This window comes from Microcaecilia unicolor, chromosome 1 (assembly GCF_901765095.1).
Source record: "Microcaecilia unicolor chromosome 1, aMicUni1.1, whole genome shotgun sequence".
NCBI lineage: Eukaryota > Metazoa > Chordata > Amphibia > Gymnophiona > Siphonopidae > Microcaecilia > Microcaecilia unicolor.
This window is the reverse complement of record NC_044031.1, coordinates 577,444,021-577,468,554: the sequence shown is the minus strand read 5'-3', so window position 1 is coordinate 577,468,554 and position 24,534 is coordinate 577,444,021.

Here is a 24,534-nt window from a genome sequence, read left to right as displayed (position 1 = left end):
AGTTCCATCAGAATAGGAATGTGCAAGGCACCAATATTTACATGCCTAGAGAGCACCTATCTGGAGCTATTTCTATAAAGGAAAGTAGGTACCTAATTTCATTTACAGAATACTGCATAATAGTACAAGAACAGTGTATAATTTAACCATGATCACTTACACCAGCCACAGAGTTGGTGTAAATGTTCATATCTAGATTATTAAAATAAAACACACATAAATTATAGTTTTCTATAATTTACACATGTAACTGTGGGCCCTTTTTACAAAGCAGCAGTAAGCCCAACATGGGCTTACTGCTCGGTAAAAAGGAAGTACTTCCAGGCTACTGCAGCAGCCCTGTGGTAGTTCCCACCCACAGTGTGCCATCATATCCAGATAGTATTCTTGGGTCCATCTCTATTAGTCATATGTGTTGTGGACATTGTACAATATGTGCCCAAGCAGTGTGTTGTTCTGAATGGATGAACCCGGGCACTGATAAATCATGTACAATGAAAGCCAAGACAACATGTGAATCCACATTTGTGGTCTATGTGATTATATGTCCATGTCAGAAGATATATGTTGGTCACTTTACTCGTAAGATACGGATCTGGTTAGTGGAACATCGTAGCAGATTGAAAAACAGCATAAAGAGATCAAAGAAAATATCGATAGGTTCTGAGATCAATTACAAAAACAACAAGCTAAGAAATTCATGAGGGATGAGACTGACTATAAAACCAATAGAATCTACCGCTGGATATATACAGCTGAAGGGAATAAAGATTCCGAAAAAAATATTGGGAAGGGAGTACAATTTGAACTGTCCTCTACATCAACATCTAGCTCGGGAGAGGAACAACGCTCCCGCCAAGATGTTTTAGGCAGAGGACAAGGACAAAGGCGATGCCCAAGGGGGCACAACTACCGGGGAATTCAACAACCCTGGCCACAAACACGATTGCAAGATCAATGGAGGACATAATTTTTAATCTGTCCTCCAGAACGATAAGCCCTGAAGAACAAGCAGTTTTACAAAAAGGACTAACATTTGTCCCGTGTGACCCTTTCAGTTTTTTGCAATTTCAAATTGATATGGAAAGGTTCATTCGGACTTTGAATTAGAAACTTTATTTTTCAGACAAAGAAACTACATTAGATATATCCATTATTATTGTTATTATTATTACATTTGTACCCCGCGCTTTCCCATACATGGCAGGCTCAATGCGGCTCACATAGTAACAATATAAAGAATAACAAATTTGTAAGAAGTATATATAGTTTGTAATGAACACCCCTTTTTTTGCAATGGGTTGACAGCTGTCATCCCTTTTTTTGGCAACGGGTTGACAGCTGTCATCCCTTTTTTTTCCAATGCGTTGACAGCTGACATCCCTTTTTTTTTTCCAATGGGTTGATAGTTGTCGTCCCTTTTTTATAGGTACATGCAATGGGTTGACAGCTGTAATTCCTTTTTTTTCGCAATGGGTTGACAGCTGTCATTCCTTTTTTTTGCAATGGGTTGACAGCTGTCATCCTTTTTTACAGGTACATGCAATGAATGGATTGACAGCTGTCATCCCTTTTTTTCCAATGGGTTGACAGCTGTAATTCCTTTTTTTTGTAATGGGTTGACAGCTGTCATCCTTTTTTTTTTTGTAATGGGTTGACAGCTGTCATCCTTTTTTTTTTTGCAATGGGTTGACAGCTGTCATCCCTTTTTTTTCCAATGGGTTGACAGCTGTCATCCTTTTTTTTCCATTGGGTTAACAGCTGTTTTCCCTTTTTTATAGGTGCATGCAATGGGTTGACAGCTGTCATCTCTTTTTTACAGGTGCATGCAATGGGTTGACAGCTGTCATCCCTTTTTTTCCAATGGGTTGACAGCTGTAATCCCTTTTTTTTCCAATGGGTTGACAGTTGACATCCCTTTTTTTCCAATGGGTTGACAGCTGTCATCCCTTTTTTATAGGTACATGCAATGGGTTGACAGCTGTCATCCCTTTTTTTGCAATGGGTTGACAGCTGTAATTCCTTTTATTTTTGCAATGGGTTGACAGCTGTCATCCCTTTTTTACAGGTACGTGCAATGAATGGGTTGACAGCTGTCATCCCTTTTTTTTTTGCAGTGGGTTGACAGCTGTCATCCCTTTTTTTTGCAATGGGTTTACAGCTGTCATCCCTTTTTATGCAATGGGTTGACAGCTGTCATCCCTTTTTTTTCCAAAGGGTTGACAGCTGTCAACCCATTGCATAAAAAGGGATGACAGCTGTAAACCCATTGCAAAAAAAGGGATGACAGCTGTCATCCCTTTTTTTCCAATGGGTTGACAGCTGTAATCCCTTTTTTTTCCAATGGGTTGACAGATGACATCCCTTTTTTTCCAATGGGTTGACAGCTGTCATCCCTTTTTTATAGGTACATGCAATGGGTTGACAGCTGTCATCCCTTTTTTTGCAATGGGTTGACAGCTGTAATTCCTTTTATTTTTGCAATGGGTTGACAGCTGTCATCCCTTTTTTACAGGTACGTGCAATGAATGGGTTGACAGCTGTCATCCCTTTTTTTTTTGCAGTGGGTTGACAGCTGTCATCCCTTTTTTTTGCAATGGGTTTACAGCTGTCATCCGTTTTTATGCAATGGGTTGACAGCTGTCATCCCTTTTTTTTCCAAAGGGTTGACAGCTGTCAACCCATTGCATAAAAAGGGATGACAGCTGTAAACCCATTGCAAAAAAAGGGATGACAGCTGTCATCCCTTTTTTTCCAATGGGTTGACAGCTGTAATCCCTTTTTTTTCCAATGGGTTGACAGATGACATCCCTTTTTTTCCAATGGGTTGACAGCTGTCATCCCTTTTTTATAGGTACATGCAATGGGTTGACAGCTGTCATCCCTTTTTTTGCAATGGGTTGACAGCTGTAATTCCTTTTATTTTTGCAATGGGCTGACAGCTGCCTCAAATGCACCCCTGGTATGCCCCCTTGAGATTTGGACATCCTTCTGACGGACTTCAGAGAAAGGCATCCAAAAAGAAATTTTTGATAATACTGATTTGGACATTTCTGTGAGATAAACGTCCAAATACTGACTTATGTCACTTTTTGGACATCTATCTCTTTTGAAAATGAGCCTGTTATTGTACATTTTTGTTGTTATTGTGGGGACCCCCTCATGAAGGCCTGCATGCCAAAACACGGCCTGTGTTGAGTTTCCACTGTAAGCACTCTGCATGTTGAATTTGAAGAATAAAATTTTTAATTGATCATCTTGGAGCTTGTGATTGGTATCTTTCAAATCCGTTAGCACATCTTAGTAAATGGACCTTGTTGTTTGTGATCCATTCCTGCTTATAATCGAAAGAGAAAAACGCCTATATTGTGACCCAAATCGGGAGATAGACGTTTATCTCCCAAAAACGAATAAAGCGGTATAATCAAAAGCCGAAGTTGGACGTTTTCAACTGCACTCCGTCGCGGATGTGGACAACGTTGATGGGGGCGTGTCGAAGGCGTGGTGAAGGCGGAACTGGGGCGTGGTTATCTGCCGATCAGAGATGGGCGCCTTTCGCCGATAATGGAAGAAAAATATGCGTTTTTAGCGAGAATTTAGGGCACTTTTCCTGGACCCTGTTTTTCCACGAATAAGGCCCCAAAAAGTGCCCTAAATGACCAGATGACCACTGGAGGGAATCGGGGATGACCTCCCCTGACTCCCCCAGTGGTCACAAACCCCCTCCCACCACAAAATATGCCGTTTCACAACTTTTTATTTTCACCCTCAAATGTCATACCCACCTCCCTGGCAGCAGTATGCAGGTCACTGGAGCAGTGGACTTCAGGCAGGTGGACCCAGGCTCATCCCCCCCCCCACCTGTTACACTTGTGCTGGTAAATGGGAGCCCTCCAAACCGTCCCCCAAACCCACTGTACCCACGTGTAGGTGCCCCCCTTCACCCCTTAGGGCTATAGTAATGGTGTAGACTTGTGGGCAGTGGGTTTTGAGGGGGATTTGGGGGGCTCAACACCCAAGGGAAGGGTACTATGCACCTGGGAGCTGTTTTACCTTTTTTTTTTTTTTTTTGTAAAAGTGCCCCCTAGGGTGCCCGGTTGGTGTCCTGGCATGTGAGGTGGACCGGTGCAGTACGAATCCTGGCCCCTCCCACGAATAAATGTCTTGGAGTTATTCGTTTTTGAGCTGGGCATTTTCGGTTTCCATTATCGCTGAAAAACAAAAACGCCCAGCTCAAAAAAAGATAAACGTCCATGTTTTTTCGAAAATACGATTCGGTCCGCCCCTTCACGGACCCGTTCTCGGAGATAAACGCCAATGGAGATAGGCATTTCTGTTTGATTATGCCCCTCATTATATCTTTGGGGTACAAATTTGCAATATGTGTGATTGTCTGCCCTGTAATGAAATCTATGTAGAGCGTGTAAATCACAATATCAGAGTGCAACTCACAGAACACAAAATCTGATTGAACACATGACCAACAAATGCCTCAATGGTCTTTCACTGCTTGAATGAAGGGCACATTTTTTCTCAGTTATGCTGAGTTTTGATTGAGCATATTCCAGAAACTTTTCAGAGTGATGGAATATTTCAATTGACCCTACAAGAGCAATTCTGGATTTATAAACTTGGGGCAGTACAATCACACGAATTAAATGATCATATAGAGGAGAATTCTATTATCTGACAGCTATTTCTGTTATCATGATACTCTGTTCATAAAGTTGTTTGAAATCATGACATCATCACACTGAGTTAATTGATTGATGGTGTACATTGCGTTTCTAGGAAGTCCAAAATGCTTGCTGCTAAAGATGCTAACAGTTCCTGTTTTGAATCTGTGATTGCTGTTCCGTGTATAAAGATTTATTTATTAGATTTATTTATTAGATTTTGCTCACACCTTTTTCAGTAGTAGCTCAAGGTGAGTGTGGGGATGTCTCAAAGGGATGGGGGTAGGGTTATCATATGGCTCCAGAAAAAGGAGGACAGATTGAGCCAGTCTGGGTTTTATTTTCATTGCGTTCAATGGAAGCAAAACCCGGACTGGATCAATGTGTCCTCCTTTTTCTGGAGCCATATGGTAAACCTAAGTGGGGGGCATGTTGAGCAGAACAACCACCAATTTCACAGGACTGAACAACAAAGTTGCTGGTTTACATGTGACTTATATCAGATTAAGTTTGGCTGTCTTTTTTTTAAATATATTTATGATCTCACAGTTCTGAATGCTTTCAAATGCCTTAAAGAGAGAGGAGTGGACTAATTTAAACCTCTGGGGAGAGAATTCAATAACAATTCACAAAATATGGACATATGCTTTTTGTCACTGGTAAATGTCACAGGGGTCCCTTTACTAAGGTGCACTGAAAAATGGCCTGCAGTAGTGTAGGCGCGTGTTTTGGGTGCTCGCAGATCCATTTTTCAGCGCACCTGCAAAAAAAAGGTCTTTTTTTATTTTTGCCGAAAATGGACATGTGGTAAAATAAAAATTGGTGCACGTCCATTTTGGGTCTGAGACCTTACCACTAGCCATAGTCTTAGCAGTAAGGTATCACATGTTAACCAGGAAGTAATGACCTACGCATGACAAATTCCATTTGGCGAGCGTAGCGGACGCACGCAAGAAAACGAAAATTATTTTTCGGCCGCACATATCGGACACACGCCAAAAATGAAATTACCGCAAGAGCCAAGGGGTAGCCGGGTGGTAACTCCAAGTTGGTGTGCGTTGGGCGCTCATAGATGCTTACACGGCTTAGTAAAAGGGCCTCACAATAGTTAAGGGACATATTTTGTCTCATTGAACTCATAATATTGGTTCATATTCTGAGGTTTCTCCCAGTTCACTAAAACTATCCAAATGATACACAGGTTTGTATTTTTTTGAATTGATTTGAATTGTGTTTGATGTATGAAGTAGTGATGATAGTGTGAATTTTTCTCTCTGGAAGCTTTATATAGTGGATGAGCCTTTTTTTATTATTATTATTTAAAAGGTCTCTATTTACCAGGATGTCCAAAATGCAAAAAGAAAACTGCAAAATTCGCTGAGTCAGAAAAACAAGCCAACATTGCAAAATAATGTTAACAGTGAGGAAAAGTACCAGAAGCCTTCAAAAAAGGAGATAAGAATTTAAATCCAATATATAGATGAAACAATCCTAGAATGGACTCGACATGGTCCGTGTTTCGGCGCGCAGAACCTGCGTCAGGGGTCACGAAGTGTAGCAGAAAGCTTTCACTGATCTTGTGACCAGAAGATGTTGTTTCGTGAGAGTATCTCTCCGTTTGATATTGTACGAAGGGATAACACAGTGGCGCATCATATTGATTCCAGCCCACAGCCGCACGCTTTCTGCTACACTTCGTGACCCCTGACGCAGGCCCTGTGCGCCGAAACACAGACCGTGTCGGGTCCATTCTAGGATTGTTTCATCTATACATTGGATTAAAATTCTTATCCCCTTTTTTGAAGGCTCCTGGTACTTTTTGTTTTGCTGTTTGGACTTTTTGTTTGTACTTTGCTCCCTCTCTTTGCTGTACAACAGTGAGGAAATGCAAATATTCCATACATACTGTCATACAGACAAGAAACATAATAACCTCTAATAACACAAATTTTGAATACAATATAAACTCCAAATTGCTAATAAAAATGAGAGAATAAAAAAAGGAGGGGGCAGAGGACAGTTCCATACATCACCAATATGAATCTACAGAGTTCTAATCTCTAAAGTGAGAAAAAAAAAACATTTCCAAACTAGACTGTCCACCCCACATTCATCTAAGTGCTTTAACAAGTTACTGAGGTGTATTTTCAAAGCACTAAGACTTACAAAGTTCTATAGGTTACTATGGGGCTAATTTTCAAAAGAGAAAAACATACAAAACATGTCATAATGCACTATTTTGTAAATTGGTATTTTCAAAACCTATTTTGCAGACGTTTATCTATGCAATTCATCTGCAGTGCGTTCAAATTACAAGGGGACATGGTGGGGCGTTTCGAAGGTGGGATTAGGGCGTGCCTAACACTTGGATGTTTTACAGTCATAACGGAACAAACCAGGACTAAAACTAAGACCAGATGACCACTGGAGGGAATCAAGGCTGACCCTCCCAACACTTCCCCCCCTAGTGTTCATTGACCCTCTTCCACCCCCCCAAACATGTGAATAAAAATATGACTTACCAGCCTCTATAACAACTTCAGATGTTAAAGTCAGGTCTATTAGAACAGCATGCAGGTCCCTGGAGTAATGTAGTGGCCAGCACAGTACTCAGTGGGGGACCCAGGTCCCTATCTCCCTCTACCTGTCACACTTGTGGTGGAAACTGTGACCCCTCCCAAAGTCACCAAAACCCTACTGTACCCACATATGAGTGCCACCTTCACCCATAAGGGCTATTCTAATGGGGGACAGTGGGGGACAGCGTGGTTTGAGTGGGTTTTGGAGGTCTCAGGGGACAAGATAAGGGAAATATGCACCATGGGAGTTAGGTGCCATGCCTTATAGCAGTGTTTCCCAAGTCGGTCCCAGAGTACCCCCTTGCCAGTTAGTTTTTCATGGTATCAACAATGAATAGATATATATGATTGATTTATATACACTCCCTCCATTGTATGCAAATCTCATGCATATTCATTGTGGCTATCCTGAAAACCTGACTGGCAAGGGTTTACTCCCGGAAACACTGCCTTATAGAATAGCGTGCATCCAGATGCGTGTGCAAATTTTAATGAGTGCCAATTAACATCAATAATTGGTTGTTAGCACCCAGTTATTGATGTTTCAGAGTTCATTATCCAAATTATTTGCACGTGCATCTCGGAAGCGTGCCCACAGTTGGACTTACAACACCCTAAATAGAATCCGGGGGAATATGTAAACCACTTTGGTTGTACTGCAGAAAGGCGGTGTATTTAATGCATGACCCAAACATTTTCTATCTCTGCTACTACTGTTCTAATCATTTCTATAGCACTACTAGAAGTGTGCAGTGCTGTACACATTATATGCAGGTACTTTCTCTGTCCCTAGGGGCAATGGAGGGTTAAGTGACTTGCCCAAGGTCACAATGAGCTACACTGGGAATTGAACCCAGGTTGCCAGAATCAAAGTCCGCTGCACTATTAGGCCACTCCTCCCTTTCCCCTAGTATGTAATTTGCGGTGACCTAAATATCACTGCAGTAGGGCAAGACAAGCTGCCGTAGGGCTCTTTAAGTCATTTTTAAGGGCCAAATAGTCTGACTTAAGGCCCTAACCCAGCTTGATAACTTCCCCTCTAAATTGTTTCAAATATCTACTCCAAATAATAATAAAAATACGGCTATGATAAGCTGCTGAACAGAAGTAAAAATAATACACAAGCAACCCCCCCCCCCCCCCCCCCCCCAGTTTCTTGATCAGTAACAGACTAATCCTTTTCTTAACTTTTGAAGCATGATGGTTGTTTTTTTGTTTCCCAGAAAACTATATACAGTACTAGAAAAGTGTCGTCATGAGTGGTGAGTGGCTAACTGACTGAGGGGGTGACAGACACTACTATGATTTATACATTAATTAGACATAATTACAGGGTGGGTTGGAACAGTCATGTCCCACCAACTGCAGGAAACCTCTGACTGGAAGTCAGCACTGGGTTTTCACCATCAGGCAGGAGCTGGAGCAACCACATGATCATCTGCACCTTTTCAGTGGTTAGCAGCTGTTGCTAAGTACCCTAACGCTTTAATTCCCAGATAAAAACAAGATGTAGCTGACAAAGGTGATACAACTCTGCTTTCAGATACTTCACTGCTGTGCACTGTGGATGAATGGACAGTTCACAGGTCAAATTTTCCCAACACATACCCAAATGTTTGTTTGTTTTTTAATTTGTGCTTGTACATTTTTTTTTTAATGGGCTTACCTGGAATTCAGTAGCAGTGTCAAGGAAGCAGCTCCATGTGTGTTTCGGGAGAGGAGACTGGAGTTTTGTGCCGGGAGTGGGGAGTGCTTTTTTCAATGAACTGTTGCTATTCCAATTTCCTGTGACCTGCAGTAAGGGAGAGCTGTGTTTATTCTATTATCATGGTGTCTGTAGTATTCGGGGCCTGCAGTTAAGGGTTGTATAACTTAGCACCTGTTTGGTTTATTTTCTTAAGCCGCGTAAGCGTCTACGCGTGCCCAATGCGCGCCAAAATGGAGTTACCGCCCAACTACCCGCATGGCTCTTGTGGTAATTTCATTTTTTGGGGGGTGTCCGATATGTGCATCTGAAAAATATTTTTTATTTTTGGGTGCGCATAGCGGACCGTGCGCAAGTCATTACTGCCCAAATTCTTTACTGCTAGGTCTATGGCTGGCGGTAAGGTCTCAGACCCAAAATGGACGCATGGAAATTTTTATTTTGACGCACGTCCATTTTTGTAAAAAAAAAAAAAAAAAAAAAAGGCCTTTTTTACAGATGCGCTGAAAAATGATTCTGCATGCATCCAAAACCCAAGCTTACACTACCACAGGCCATTTTTCAGCGCACCTTTGTAAAAGGACCCCTTAGTTTTCTTAAGCACTAGTTAGGATTAATTCAGGTGTCTGAGTGCAGGAATAGCACCTAAGAATGCTGCCGTAGTTGTGGTAGCAAGTCTGATGCAGTGTGGGGGTGGGGGAGGGAGAAAGGCAGAGAAGGGAGTCAGGCATTCAGCGAGGACAGCCATTTCAGGAGTGCAGCAGAGAGACCCTTCAGGAAGCAAAAAGCATGCTCAAAAAAGTAGAGTCCTAAAATATCAGATGAGCAAGTGATCAACTACTCCCAGTTGAATGGAAGATGAAGAAGCAAACATGATGAAAGGTAGATTGAAAGCCATTATTGTAGAAAACTGGATAAAGAGGCACCTGACACAGCTGTGTTTCGCCCAGCAGGACTGCTTCAGGGGTGATACTTAGACTAGCAAACAAATAAAAACATAAATTAGCAAAAATAAAAGCATACACATTGCTCATAAATATGAACAAATAATAAATATAACTTAAACCAATTGACTGATAGGAGTGTACAACCATCCGCCTGGTCAAAATGAACAGATAGATGCAGAAATTTCATCAGAAATTGGGGAGGGGGGCTAACAAACTAATGATCACAATAATAATGGGTGATTTCAATTACCCTGATATTGACTGGGTAAATGTATCTACAGAGGTAAACTTCCTTGATGAAATCAAGGACTGCTTTATGGAGCTGCTGATTCAGGAACCAGCAAAAGGGGGAACAATTTTAGACCCAGGCTTTAGTGGAGCGTATGATCTGGTGCAGGAGGTGATGGTGCAGGGGCCACTTTATAACAATGATCATAACACAATCAGAATTGATATAATCTCAGGAGTAAGCACAAACAGGAAATCTGATACGTTAACATATAACTTTCAAAAAGGAGACAATAACAAAATAAGAAGGATGGTAAACAAAAAACAAAAATACAACAAACTTAGAAGAGCAGCTGCAAAGGTCAAAAATTTACATCAAGCATGAATGCTATTCAAAAATACCACCCTGGAAGCCCAGACCAGATATATTCCATGTATTAAAAAAGGAGGAAGGAAAGTGAAACAACAATAGGCATGGTTAAAAAGTGAGGTGAAGGAAACTTAGGGGTCTTTTACAAAGCCATGCTAGTGTTTTTAGCCCACAGTAAAAATCAACTGGTGGTAAATGCTGAGCCGCCCATTATATTCCTATGAGCATCTCTGCGTTTACCGCCAGCTGATTTTTAACACAAGCTAAAAATGCTAGTGTGGCTTTGTAAAAGCCCTCCCCCCCATTAGAGCTTCGGTTTTTACGGAAGAAGATGTAAGAGATCTACCTGTACTGGAAATGGTTTTCAAGGGTGATGGTGCACAGTGGAGGAGTGGCCTAGTGGTTAGGGTGGTGGACTTTGGTCCTGAGGAACTGAGTTTGATTCCCACTTCAGGCACAGGCAGCTCCTTGTGACTCTGGGCAAGTCACTTAATCCTCCATTGCCCCATGTAAGCCGCATTGAGCCTGCCATGAGTGGGAAAGTGCGGGGTACAAATGTAACAAAAAGAAAAATAAAATTCGTCAGAAAATGGAAGAAGGATCCAACAGAAAAGAATAGGCTATGGCTTAAGGAGTTGCAAGTCAAATGCAAAGCACTGATAAGGAAAGCAAAGAGAGAAAGATTGCATTGGGGGCAAAAACACATAGAAAGAAGTTTTTTTAAGGTATATAAGATGCAAGAAGATGGTAAAAAAAAATCAGTTGTTTCGCTAGATGACCGAGGAGTAAAACAGGCACTTCAAGAAAACAAGGATATAGCAGAGAGATTAAATGAATTCTTTGCTTCAGTTTTCACCAAGGAAGATGTAGGAGAGATACCAGTGCCAGAAATGGTATTCAATGTTGATGAGTCTCTTCTTGTTCCCTCTGATCTGCTTCTGTCAATTTATTTATAATTCCTTCCCTCCCTTCTTTCTGTCTTTCAATATCTTGAAAGACCAGTTTCCGCTTTCTAGGACATTCCCTTTGGAATTCTCTCCCACCATGCATCCATTTAGAATCATCCTATTCCAGATTTAAGGTTTTACTCGACACATCTGTTTACTGAATCTTTTGGTTCCTCCACATGGTCCTCCCCCCTCCTCATGTATCTACTGTTACTACTATTTAACATTTCTATAGCGCTACAAGGCATACGCAGCGCTGTACACCATACACACAAAAGACAGTCCCTGCTCAAAGAGCTTACAATCTAGATAAGACAGGTAAACAGACAGAACAATTAAGGGTAAGGGAATAAATAGGTGAGGATAAAGGACAGGGCAAGTCAGTTGAGGTTAGGAGTCAAAAGCAGTGTTAAAGAGGTGGGCTTATTCCATTTAACTGCCTATTGCCATCCCTTGTTCTAGTTAAAAAAAAAATACACAGATAAGGCAGATATAAAATAGCTTATTCCATTGAATTTAAGTTATAGTTTAGCTGAATATTCATACCTAGATTACAAATCAATTTTGATTATTTATGGTGCTATTTGATATGGCTAACACCGAGTAATTACAGACTCCTTTTCATGTAAAATCTTATTGAAAGACATTTTAATTACCTCGAGCTAATTTTAAGAATTATCTAAATGTCATACTCCCATGAACCAAGCCTGGATACTTTCACCTATATTTCAAAGAACAGTGAAAGTAGTAGTCTGCCATGCAAATTTAAAATCATCACAAACCATTTTCAACTTAATTATAAACTACATGGTATTACTATAATCTGCATTTACTTACTACCTTTAACGTGCAATTGTTTCTTCTAAAGGTGATGATTACTTTATCATACACTTTTTACAATTAATACAGTTAATTCATTTCACCCCTGCTTTATGGGATTGTTGAGTATGAGAAAAATCATCCATGTATTTACAGGAAAGTTGTTCTATATATTAATTACCAAGTGTGGTTTTTTTCTACTTCTTTTTACTTTTTTTTTACATGTTGTATCTGTTCCCTAATTGTTTTTATATTGTAAATCGCTCCTGGGTGACTGTTGGCTTTCCCCTCCTTTTAGTTTAAAAGCTGCTCTCTCTTTTTTAAATATTACTACTACTACTATTTAGCATCAGCAGCCTCATTCCATCCTGGTTAAGGTGGAGTCCATCCTTTTGGAACAGGCTTCTCCTTTCCCAGAATGTTGCCCAGTTCATAACAAATCTAAATCCCTCATCCCTGCACCATTGTTTCAACCATGCAGTGAGACTTCAGAGCTGTGTCTGCCTCTTGGGTCCAGTGCATGGAATGGGGAGTATTTCTGAAAATGCTACCCTGGAGGATCTGGATTTGGCTTTGAGAACCTCCCTTCCACACTTTCCTATGTAATTGATACCTACATGAGGTCCACCACCTTCAAATCAGGCGGGCAAGTGACCAGGTGATCCTCACATCCACCAGCCAGCCAGCTATCTACATGCCTAATGAGGAGAGAAGGGTAGAGATGCTGAACGTAAGGAAGGAAGGAGATATGCCAGACTTATAGAGAGGGAGAAGGGAAGAGAAGGCTCAACCATTAGACCAAGTGAGACACTGGTGGTGATGTCAGAGGCTGGAGATTTTGGTGCCCTTTATCACCAGCACCATGAGCTACTGCTCACTTGGTCCAATGGTTAATTTGGCCCTGCACACAACTCTGATGCTTCTTTAATCCTTGGACTAGTCTGGGGCAGCATTGGCAGGTCTGACAGCAAGAAAAGAAAGAGGGGAATGGAATGGAAATAGGGAAGGGGAAATGACAAGCTGGCCAATTGGAGTGGGGGTTAGAGGGGAAGAGATGCTGGCCACCTGCAAGGTGTAGGGGGGGGGGGAGATAGAGGAAGGAGAGATGATCAGTGTGGACTTGCACAGTTGATGATTTGACTATAGGGCTTTAAAAACCCTCCCTCACTTTCTTCTGAATGGCTGAAAGTTCAACTACAGGGGGGTGGCATGGCTGAAGGTTTGCTTAGGGCATTAAAAATCCTCCCTCCTTGGATCAGGTCACATACCAAGAATGGTGGAATCTATTGTTCCAAACGTATAAATGCGAAACATATCTCGCAAAAAAAATCATTTAAGTTTGCTTTGCATGAAGAGAAATGGTCTCCACTTGTAGCTTATTTCAAAACTCCTAATGTAACACGCTGTGCTAAGTATCACTAGCTGCTGCTCTTTAGATGTACGTATATGGCATTTGCATGTAATGTTTTGTTTTTTTCTCTCTTTCTTTCTTATCAATTTTGTACAACCGTTTATGATTCCTGTTGCATAGTAGTTGCTTCTTGCTTGTATTGTATTGAAAACCAATAAAAATATTAAAACCCTAAAAAATCCTCCCTCACTTTCCTCTGGTGAAAGGAGGCAACAGGCTTTCAATCCTCTCTTCACTGTACCCCACTGACTCAGGAGTCTAGCACCCTTCCTGTAAGCTCAGTAGAGAAGATGTAAAAGACAGGCTTCCATCACAGTAAGGAATGTGATGTTAACTCAGTAACATCACAGTCCTTGGCACTCCCACTGGAGAGCAAACTAGAAAAAACATTCTCCTTTACATTTGCTTTGTTGTAGAAGTAATGATGGGACAGATATACCATACCTTTAACCATAATAAACACAAAATAATCCAAAAGGACCTGGTATATTAATAAAATCAAGCTAAAAACAAAAACAACAAAAACAGTCCCACATACCATCACAGACATTCAAAATATATCAATATATAAATCTATTGAATCTATTCATACCATTTCTCACACAATAGCAGAGGACATATATCCCTTCAAAAACAATGCACAGAAATTGTTTTTGTAAAGATAGCACATGTTATGATTGGGATCTGAACCCCTCTCAAACTTACCTCTTTCCTGGGGTTCAGTTTCTTAGCTGGCTTCTGTTTCTTTGTCTGTCCTTTCTGAGCTGGCTCTGTCTCGCTGTGCTGGCAGCTTCCAGTAGCAGGGCTCTAATTGCACCTGTGTGTGTGTTGCCTGAGTTGCTCTACCTCTCTTTGGGTGTACTGGCTTCAAGTGCTTCACAGTGTTGCATTGGTGTGGGTTGGGCCTCTCTGGGTCAGTGTGCTTTTGCCTAGGGCTAGGGAGTGTGACATCATCAGGGAGGGCCTTGATAAGGAAGTGGTGTTGTTTCCTTCAGGGCCTTTGCAACGGTTGTGTTTGCTTTAGGTAGGGTGGTGCAGTGTGCACTTCTGACTTTGTGTCTAGTTTCCCTGCTTGCTTTTGCTAAGGGCCAGGTTAGTGTTAGTGCAGTGTGCACTGGTGACTGTGTTTAGCTTTCTTGCTTTTCCCTCTTGGTTTTGAAAGCATTGCTGTGTGTAGGGCTTTGGAAGCTCTGTTGCTGATAGAAGTACTTCAGGGTTTGGTGTTGTTAGGAACACTGCAGAGTTTGCTGTTAGAAGTACTTCTGGTGTTTGTGCTATTGCAGTCTTTGCTGTTGGTGTTTGGTGCTTTAGAAGCACTTTTGGCTTATGTGTTAGCTTCCCTGTTTTTTCCTTGTGGCTCCCCTGTCTTCCCTTTTAGTGCTAGGAGCTCTTCTGGTTGCTTGCCAGAGTAGTGCTTAGGAAGCACCTTGTTAGTTGTATCTAGCTTGCTAGAGCAGTGCTTAGGGAGCTGGTTAGTTCTGTGTTTAGCTTATTAGTGTAAAGCTCTGCTTGTAGCTTGGTGCTTAGTAGCACCTGTGTTAGCTTTGTGTTTAGTTCCCTGCTCTGTTAGTTTAGGGCTTAGGAAGTCCCTTTCTTGAGCAGGGCTTAGGAGCTCCTGTTTAGTATAGGGCTTAGGAAGTCCTTTTTGTCAGTTTACTGTTAGGAACACTCCTGCTGGTTTAGGGCTTGGGAGCACGTAGATCAGTTTAGGGTTAGGAGAACTTCTGTTTCCAGTCCTGGTCCCTATGTCATCCGGTATCCAGTAAGTCCTGTCGGCTACTCGAACCCAGGAGCTCAACTCCTGGGGGGCTTAGTAGCTAAGCGCAGGTGAAGCTGTGCGGACCAGTCCAGTGTGCTCCAGTCCAGTGTGTTCCGGTCCGGTGTGTGTTCCAGTCTGGTGTGCTCCAGTCCAGTGTGTTCCGGTCCGGTGTGTGTTCCAGTCCTGTGTCCTCCAGTCCGGGGGATTCCAGTCCATGTGTTCCGGTTCGCTGGGCAGTGCCTGCAGTCCCTGCCGGTGTGCTTACCCAGTGTTGGTTGCTGGGCTTTGCCTGCTGCTGTCGCTCCTCGGCAGCAGCCCAAGGGCTCACGTTTGCTCCAGAGCCCGGCCCCGCGGGCTCTGAGCCTGAGAACCTGACAGCACAACTCACTGATTAGCCATAGGGAAGACGGATCAGCAGCCAGTGGACCCTGACAGTGTAGGCTGAGGCATTCATTGAGCAAATATGTGATTTGCAGAGGCTTTTATCAGCTGCCCTGATCTGTCCTGCTTTTGGCTACCTTCCATGCATGTTCTCTATACCCCAAGAGGATTATGTCCATGAATGGCCAACATATTAACATTTGTAATTGGTTCACAAGACAGCCTGGAACATTAATTTCCTGACCTCAATACTGACTGTGAATAAAGCCCTGCCCCCATGTGACCCAAAGGTTCCGTGGACAACTGTGGATAGCAGCTCCCTCTCCAGGGCACTCAGGGTTGTTCTGCTGTTGGGTCCCTCTGCCTCTCTCTGATGTTGTTTGTCACGGACCTTGCTCTGCATATGCTGTCATTCTTTTTTTAGATCTTCCACCTCCCATTTCAGGTGGTAGATAACATTAAGCCTATGGCAGATGTACCGCCAGATAGCAAGATGTATATTGCCACTGGTTCTGTTTGCTGTATCCACATAGAGGACATTGTAATTGGCCTTCACCTCGGCCAACAAGAGGCACAGTTCACTGGGCAAAAAATTACCCTTCTTTTTGGTTGCCATTGTTCGTGGAGTACGGTGCTATTTATAATCTAACCTAAAGTTTTGTCATGAAATGGCAAGGTGTGGTGATATCAGCACTGATCTCTCATAAATGGCATTCAGTTGGAAGTGAGTTTGTCCTTGGGACAAACTGCATACCTGTCAAGTCTCCCACATTCAGCGGGAGTCTCCCATTTTGGCTGGTCATCTCCCGCACTTCCACCAAAGCGGGAAAGTCTCCCACTGAAATGATCTGCCACTGCTGTTGACACTGCCACCACTGCTTCTCTGTTGAGCAGCGGCAGCCACAGCAAAAGAAGAAAAAGAAGTGCACAGCCTCAGCAGCCTTCAGGCATGCACTGTCAGCTCTGGCGGTCCTCTGCTCCCGCTGACATCAATTTCCCTTTCTGGGGGCAGAGGACTGCAGAGCCGACAGAGCATGCCTGAAGGCTGCTGTGGCCCTGCGCTTCTTTTTCTTTTTTTTCCGGTGCTGCTGCAACATAGGGCCAGAGGGAGAGGCTGGAAAGGGTAGGGGAAGGGGTGAAAAGGTGTCCAAAAAGAGGCAGGAATAAATGGAGAGAGCACAGAGGGGAGAGAAAGAAAGAAGAGTGAGGATACTGGAAGGTACAGAGAAAGAGAGATATGGGGAGAGAAAGAAAGGACATGGAAAAGGGCAGGGGAGAGACAGGCTGCTGGGGAGAAGGAAGGGGAGCAAGGGGGAGAGCCTGGCTGGTCATATGGAAAGATTAAGAGGAGAAATCCTGGATGAAAGGAGGGGGAGAAAGAGGAAAAATGCTAGAAGAGGGGGAGAAAGAGGGAAGACACTGGATAGAAGAGAGGTACAGAGAGAGAGAGAGAGATGAGTGGAAAGATGGGGAGAGAAAGAGGGGACATGGAAAAGGGCAGGAGAGAGAGAGAGAAGCTGCTGGGGTGAAACTGGGGGAAACCCTAGCTGGTCGGAAGGAGAGAGAGGAAAAATGCTGGAAGGAAGGGGCAGAAAGAGGGAAGACACTGGATGGAAGGGTAGGGAGACAAAGAGAAAAGACACTGGAAGGATGTGAAGAGAGAGAGGACATGCTGAATGGAAAAAGGTAGAGAGAGATAGAATGTCTAGAAGGAAAGGGAGATAAAGGGAGACAATGGATGGAAGGATTGGGAGAGGGTAATAGGTGGAAGGATGCAGAGAGAAAGAGGGATGACACTGGATAGAAGGATAGAGAGAGAAAGAGGAGATGCTGGATGGAAGGATGAAGAGAAAGAGGGGGAGACACTGGAAGGATGGGGAGAGATAGAGGGGAAATGCTGGATGGAAAGGGGGAGAGGGTAGAGTTAATGAAAAACTGGAGAATAAGAGGAAGAGTAATGGGGAGAACAAAAGTGAGGAAAAGATGAAAAGCCATAGGTAGATGAAGTAAAAAGAGGGAAATTAAAGAATGGATAGTAAGAGTGAATTAAATCTGGGCAGAGAGAGAGGCAGAAAAATAAATCAAAGAAAATAAAGAAAAAGGAGAGAAAATGACAAATGGACAGGAAATCCTGCAAGAGAGTTATGAGAACACACAGGAAAGCAGAATCAAGAGACTGGGACCAACAGAATTAGAAAAAGTAAATGGCCAGACAACAAAGGTACAGAAAATAATTCTATTTTAAATTTAGGATAATGTGGTAGTTGTGTTAATGAAGGTTAATAAATGCAAATAAAAGACAAAATAAGGTGATAACTTCACTGATTTTTTAAACATTTTTGATTAGCCTTCAGAGACCAGAACTTCCTTCCTCAGGTCAGGAGAGGATATCATAACAGCATTATATTGTCCTGACCTGACCTGAGGCAGCAGGTTTTGGCCTCTGAAAGCTCATTGAAAAGGGTATTAGGCTATTAAATAAAATATTTTCTGAAATGGCCATGGGATTGAGGTGTGATAGGGGGTGGAGCCATGTGGAGTAGGTGGAGCCAAGGCAGAGTAGGGCAGGGCTGGGGATGTGTACTAAAATCTCCCTCTCAAAAATTGGGACCCCTTGGCAGCTCTGAAACTGAGAGGGTGTATTTAAGTTATCTGGTTCTTCTCTTTGCGATCTTGGTGTGTGCTTTGACCCTACATTATACCAATTTCCTTAGGTTAGTGTCAATGCTGCTCATCTTCACTCCCATCTCACCTCTACCACCTCCACTTTTGTCTGTACATCCCTTCCCAGTCCCCTGCTGTCCCTCTTCCCCTACCTGTTTCTCACCCCAATCCTATATCCCATCACTGTGTGATGTGTGTGTGCAGCTGCAGCCACTTGTGTGTTTATCTTGTACTGTTTTGTATTGTATTTAGTATTGGGTGTGTCCCTATACATGTTGGTGCTCCATTGTGTGTGTGTTTGTGTGTATGTGTTACTGAGAGTGATGGCTGAGCTCTTCATGGAATGGCTGATGGTACAACAGTGGCAGAAGCAACAGAGGACAGGCCGAGGGTGATAGGGCCGCCGATATATGCAGATGTTTCCAAATGTTACATTGCTATTTGCAGTGGGACTTTACATAAGGGAGTAACATCATAGGGGAAAAGACTGTTGGGGTGGTTTCAGTGATCTCATTCCTAGTTAAGGACCTATATGGCAATAGATATTTCATACTCATCCATGAACAGCTAGTCCTCCAGTAGATTCAGTACAGATGACCAAAACATAGCATTATGGTATAGCCTAGGGGTTAAAACAGCTACGTTATCATTTAGCAGTGGTAGGTTCAAGTCCCACCATTACAGCTGTTTGTTTCATCCTCCATTGCCGAACTTAGAAAGGTGGTATACAAAAGATTGCACCCTTGTACAGGGGTTACACCTGAGTGATGCCTTAATGAAACTTTATCTGCTAACTTGCACTTACCTCCCTGTGGTAGGAGGCTTGGTTATTGAATTGTTCAGTTAACGTAAGCCAGGACCTCCTGGAGGAGTTATAGCTCCTTTTTCTGTAGCCAGGTTTAATGAAATACCTGGACAGCTTGGTGAGGAAGAGTCTGGCCAACAGCAGTGTGTCCGCCTTAGAAAAATTGGGTTGCCTCCTTGCAGTGGCCATTTTTCACACTGTCCCCACATGGATGACATCATGATGTTTACGCTCAGATTCAGCTTGGAACTAGAATTTCACACTAAATACAATGCGCCATATATAGAATCGCACATAGCACAATTCTACAAAAGATGTGTGCCATATTTCAAATCGCACTGTGCGCAAATGTTGGCGTGAATACTTAGCCACTCTGGCCAGTGATCATGCCATCAATCATGCTATGTAAGATTCTTTATATGGCGCACTCCCTGTGTGGAATCACGCTAAGCACATGGATTTCTGGTTGCAGATTTTTAGGCGCAAATAGTGTGCTTAAATTCTAATTAACACCAAGTAGTGCTGATAATTGGTTGCTAACATCCAATTATCAGCTCTGATTAGCTTATTAACCAATTCAGTTATGTGCACTGTTATAGAATACGCTTTGTTTTCCGCAAGGAAATCTCAGCGCGATATTTTAGTGGCTAGGCCACATATAAAATAGCCTTAATGTTATTGAAAAGGCAACCCCTCTATATCAATTTACTATGGCAGAATGCTGCTGAGCTGGGCAGCAAAACCCTTGAGATAGTTTTACCTTCCTGCCTGTCACTACCACATTTTCTGATCTCTCCTTCATCTCTAGCCTGACATGGATCTCTGAGAGCTTCTGAAAAACAGCAATAGAGCTTGAACTGAACATGTAAATAACTAGGAGAAGTTATTTCTACAATATTTTTGGAGAAGCTGGAAACAATTCAGTTTATGCTTCTGATTCAGTGAGTAATATTCAGTGAGTCCACCCTTCCGCTTCATGTTTGAATCAATTTTCCGAAACCCCCAGATTGAAGGGAGAGGCCACATTTTTTTAAAGTAGTCACACTAATCTGTTGTTTTTAAAGATTATTAAATATATCTGTAGAGTTATGTGCAATATGATTTGGTTATCTGAAAGTCCATCACATTTCAGGAAACAGCTTGTGGATAGGTTAAGTTGTTTAGCTATTGTAATAGTTTTAGGACACTGGAAAGACAATTCTAGTGTATCTGGAAACCACTGGTGGAGTCTTGTCTGTCTGATCCACAATTATGAATGAATTATGAAAGAGCAACAGCACAGCAAAAAGGCACATTAAAAAAAATTGTAAAAATATCTCTGCTAGAGGTTTATGTTACATCCATTTTGATTCAGGAACTATAATTTTGTCATCGTCCCATGGTAATGTTGGATGCATTGCTTGTGTGTTTCTTATTCCTTTGACTTAGTAATAAAGAGATCTGAACTAAAAAAAAAAAATTTGAAGAAGATGCCAAGATGAAATAAAGGATGTTTTTATAAGTATAAAATGCTGAATAATTTTTTTTTTTTTTTTGCTTAACTGTATGAACAGCAATGAATGAAACTGCAGCTGAGAGATTTCCGTATGATATTTGGATCAAGAGTGTATAAAAAAAGGAAAACTCTTGATCCCAAATGTATAAATATTTGACAAATGAGTCAGTGGACCATCATTTGAAACAAGCATCTGCCAGCTGGCATAAAGAATAAATGAACAGTTGATAGAACGAACCTTGATTCAATATTTTCTCCAACTTTTATATAACAAATGCAACCAAAAATTTCAGAAAAATGAAATACTGCTTCACAAGAAAGAATTGTCCTACATAGCACTAAGCTGGAATTCTCTGAGGGGTTCTTTTGTTACATTGATGTTACATTGCTTGGATAACTTGGTTTCAGGTTAGAAATACAATTTACATGGGGTGAATATAGAAGCAGCACTCACGAACAGTCTACTTTGCTTTCTGTAGAAGTCCTGTAGCATTGGTTAACACAAGGAAAGAGGAAAGTCCTATCTAAATGTTTCAAATTCAAGCCTTCTTACATTGTCCAGTCATACAAATTCATGATAAATCACATAGGAGTAGACGCATTTGCAACTGGGATGGGTCAAGAAAAAACAATAGTTTGTTCAATAACAAGTAGGATGACTTCAGAAACATTCCAGCAATAGCAATAAGTTGGAAAAGGAATGATTATAGCATGACACAAAGGCATGTCTCTCTGTACAAGATTTGAGTACACAAATTAGGAATTTTAGGAGTTGGTGTGGTTGAGATACATTGGGAGGATTAAGATTTTTGAGTTTAATCATCAAAATCAGGGAGAAGTGCTAGGAGTCTTAGAGGGGAAATTATCGAAGTGGGGTACTGTTAAGACAGGTTATTTTACCACAGCTCGTGCTAATTTAGAACTGGTCCCATTTTATACAATGAGACCTAGTTACTAGTAAGCAAGGTTAACAGTAGAATAACCTATCATAATGGTACCCACATTGATAACTTCCGCCCCTAAATGTTAAATGAGAAGGAATGCAAGCCTGAGACACCTAAATACTTTCACATCAGCCCTGCATTCAGTCCACTCCAAACATCAAGACAAGATCCCCATCACCTATATTATTTTAGACAAATATCTCTCTATGTCTCCAGTAAGTCAATAATGTAGCTAGGTGTTTTACAGCTAAAACGTATGAAGGAATTAAAACATAAGAATAGCCATACTGGGTCAGACCAATTGCCCATCTAGCCCAGTATCCTGCTTCAAACAGTGGCAATACAGGTCACAAGTACCTGGCAGAAACCCAAATAGTAGCAATATTTCATGCTACCAATCCCGTGGGCAAGCAGTGACTCCCCCCCATGCTCATCTCAATAACCGACTATGGACTTTTGGATCAAGAATATATATATATATATATAAAGAGTATATGTATGTATATTTCTCCTTAAAAGATGTAATAAGTACACATTTATTTTTGCTTAGAAGATCTAAGAAGATTTTATGTTCCTGCCAAACAAATCTTATTGACTTTTTGACTGGGTGACCAAAGAACCAGATGAGGGACATGCGCTAGATGTAATCTACTTGGACTTCAGCAAAGCCTTTGATATGGTCCCCCACAGAAGACTCATGAATAAGCTAAAAGGGTTGAACTTAGGACCAAAAGTGGTGAACTGGATAAGAAAATGGTTGACCAACAGGTGGCAGAGGGTGGTGGTAAATGGAATCCGCTCAGAGGAAAGGAAGGAGAGCAGTGGAGTTCCTATGGGGTCGATGCTGGGGCCTATTCTGTTTAATATATTTGTGGGAGATATTGCTGAAGGGTTGGAAGGAAAGGTGTGCCTTTTTGCGGATGACACGAAAATAGCCAATAGAGTGGATACCCTGGAGGGGGTAGAAATGATGAGAAGGGATCTCCAAATGTTAGAAGAATGGTCGCGGGTCTGGCAGTTAAAACTTAATCCTTGTCAAACAGGGGGATATAGCTTATTATAAGAGTACAATCAATGCTAATAGTGTATTACAAAGTACTCCTCCACAAAGTTCAAACATTAATACATTTATTGTTACCCAATTGTGTACATAAATTGTTCACATGCCCTCAGTTTCCATGCAACTCACTTTCAAATGCCATTCACAACGTCAGCCACTTGATCAAACCACTCCCATACACAGTTAAAATGTAATACCAAGAAGTGTAGAGTGATGCACTTGGGGTGCGGAAACCCAAAAGAGAGATACCAGATAGGAGGGGAGAGATTAGTAGGCTCGACTCAGGAGAGAGACATTGGGGTGTTGGTGTTGGAGGATCTGAAAGCGAAGAAACAATGCGATAAGGCGACAGCTGTGGCCAGAAGGATGCTAGGCTGCTTAGAGAGGGGCATAACCAGCAGAAGAAAGGAGGTGTTGATGCCCCTCTACAAGTCATTGGTGAGGCCCCACTTGGAGTATTGTGTTCAGTTTTGGAGGCCGTATCTTGCTAAAGAAAAGCTATGAAAATGGTATGGGATTTGCATTGCAAACCCTACGAGGAGAGACTTGCTGACCTGAACATGTATACCTTGGAGGAAAGGAGAAACAGGGGTGATATGATACTGATGTTCAAATATTTGATAGGTATTAATCGCAAATGATCCTTTTCCGGAGACGGGAAGGCGGTAGAACTAGAGGACATGAATTGAGGTTGAAGGGGGCAGACTCAGGACTAATGTCAGTAAGTATTTTTTCACGGAGAGGGTGGTGGATATGTGGAATTCCCTCCCGCGGGAGGTGGTGGAGATGAAAATGGTAATGGAATTCAAACATGCGTGGGATAAACACAAAGGAATCCTGTTTAGAATAGTTCCATGGAATCTTAGCGGAGATTGGGTGGCGACGCCGGTAATTAGAAACAAAACGGGAACTGGGCAGACTTCTACAGTCTACGCCCTGATCGTGACTGAATAGATAGGAATGGGCTGGAGTGTAAATTTTAAGGGGCTTCGATGTTAGCTTCAGAACTTAGCACAAGAACAGTACTGGGCAGACTTCTATGGTCTGTGCCCTGAGAAAGGCAAGGACAAATTAAACTCAGGTATACATAAAAAGTATCACATACTATGTAAAATGAGTTTATCTTGTTGGGCAGACTGGATGGACCGTACAGGTCTTTATCTGCCATCATTTACTATGTTACTATGTAAAAAATGTTCTTGGAGGTTTTTTTTAAGACCAATGATAGAGAACTGTGAGCTTTTACGTATCACAATTGTCTACCTGACTGCAGGTTTACCTGCTGCTTCAGTTAGGTAAGACAGTCATAGCCAACTGAGGTCTTTTTTCCTCCTTTTTGGAAACATAAATTCCTAATCAAAATTCCTAATCAAAAGGATTTTTAAGAAATGCTATGAACTGTGTGTTTATATTATAAATCTCTTATTTGTTTTAAAAATATTTCCATGTAATTTCATTGAGTGTCCCTGGTCTTTTGAAAGAGTGAAAAATCAATTCACTTTTACCTGTTCTACACCACTCAGGATTTTATAGACCTCAATCATATCCCCCCTTAGTCATCTCTTTTCCAAGCTAGCGCCCTAACCTCATTAATCTTTCCTCATATGGGAGGAGTTCCATCTCCTTTATCATTTTGGTCACCCTTAAAACCGTTTCTAATTCCGACCAGAATTGAATGCAATACGTAGGGCGAGGTGGCACCATGGAGCAATACAGACGTAGTATAATATTCTTGGGGGAGGGT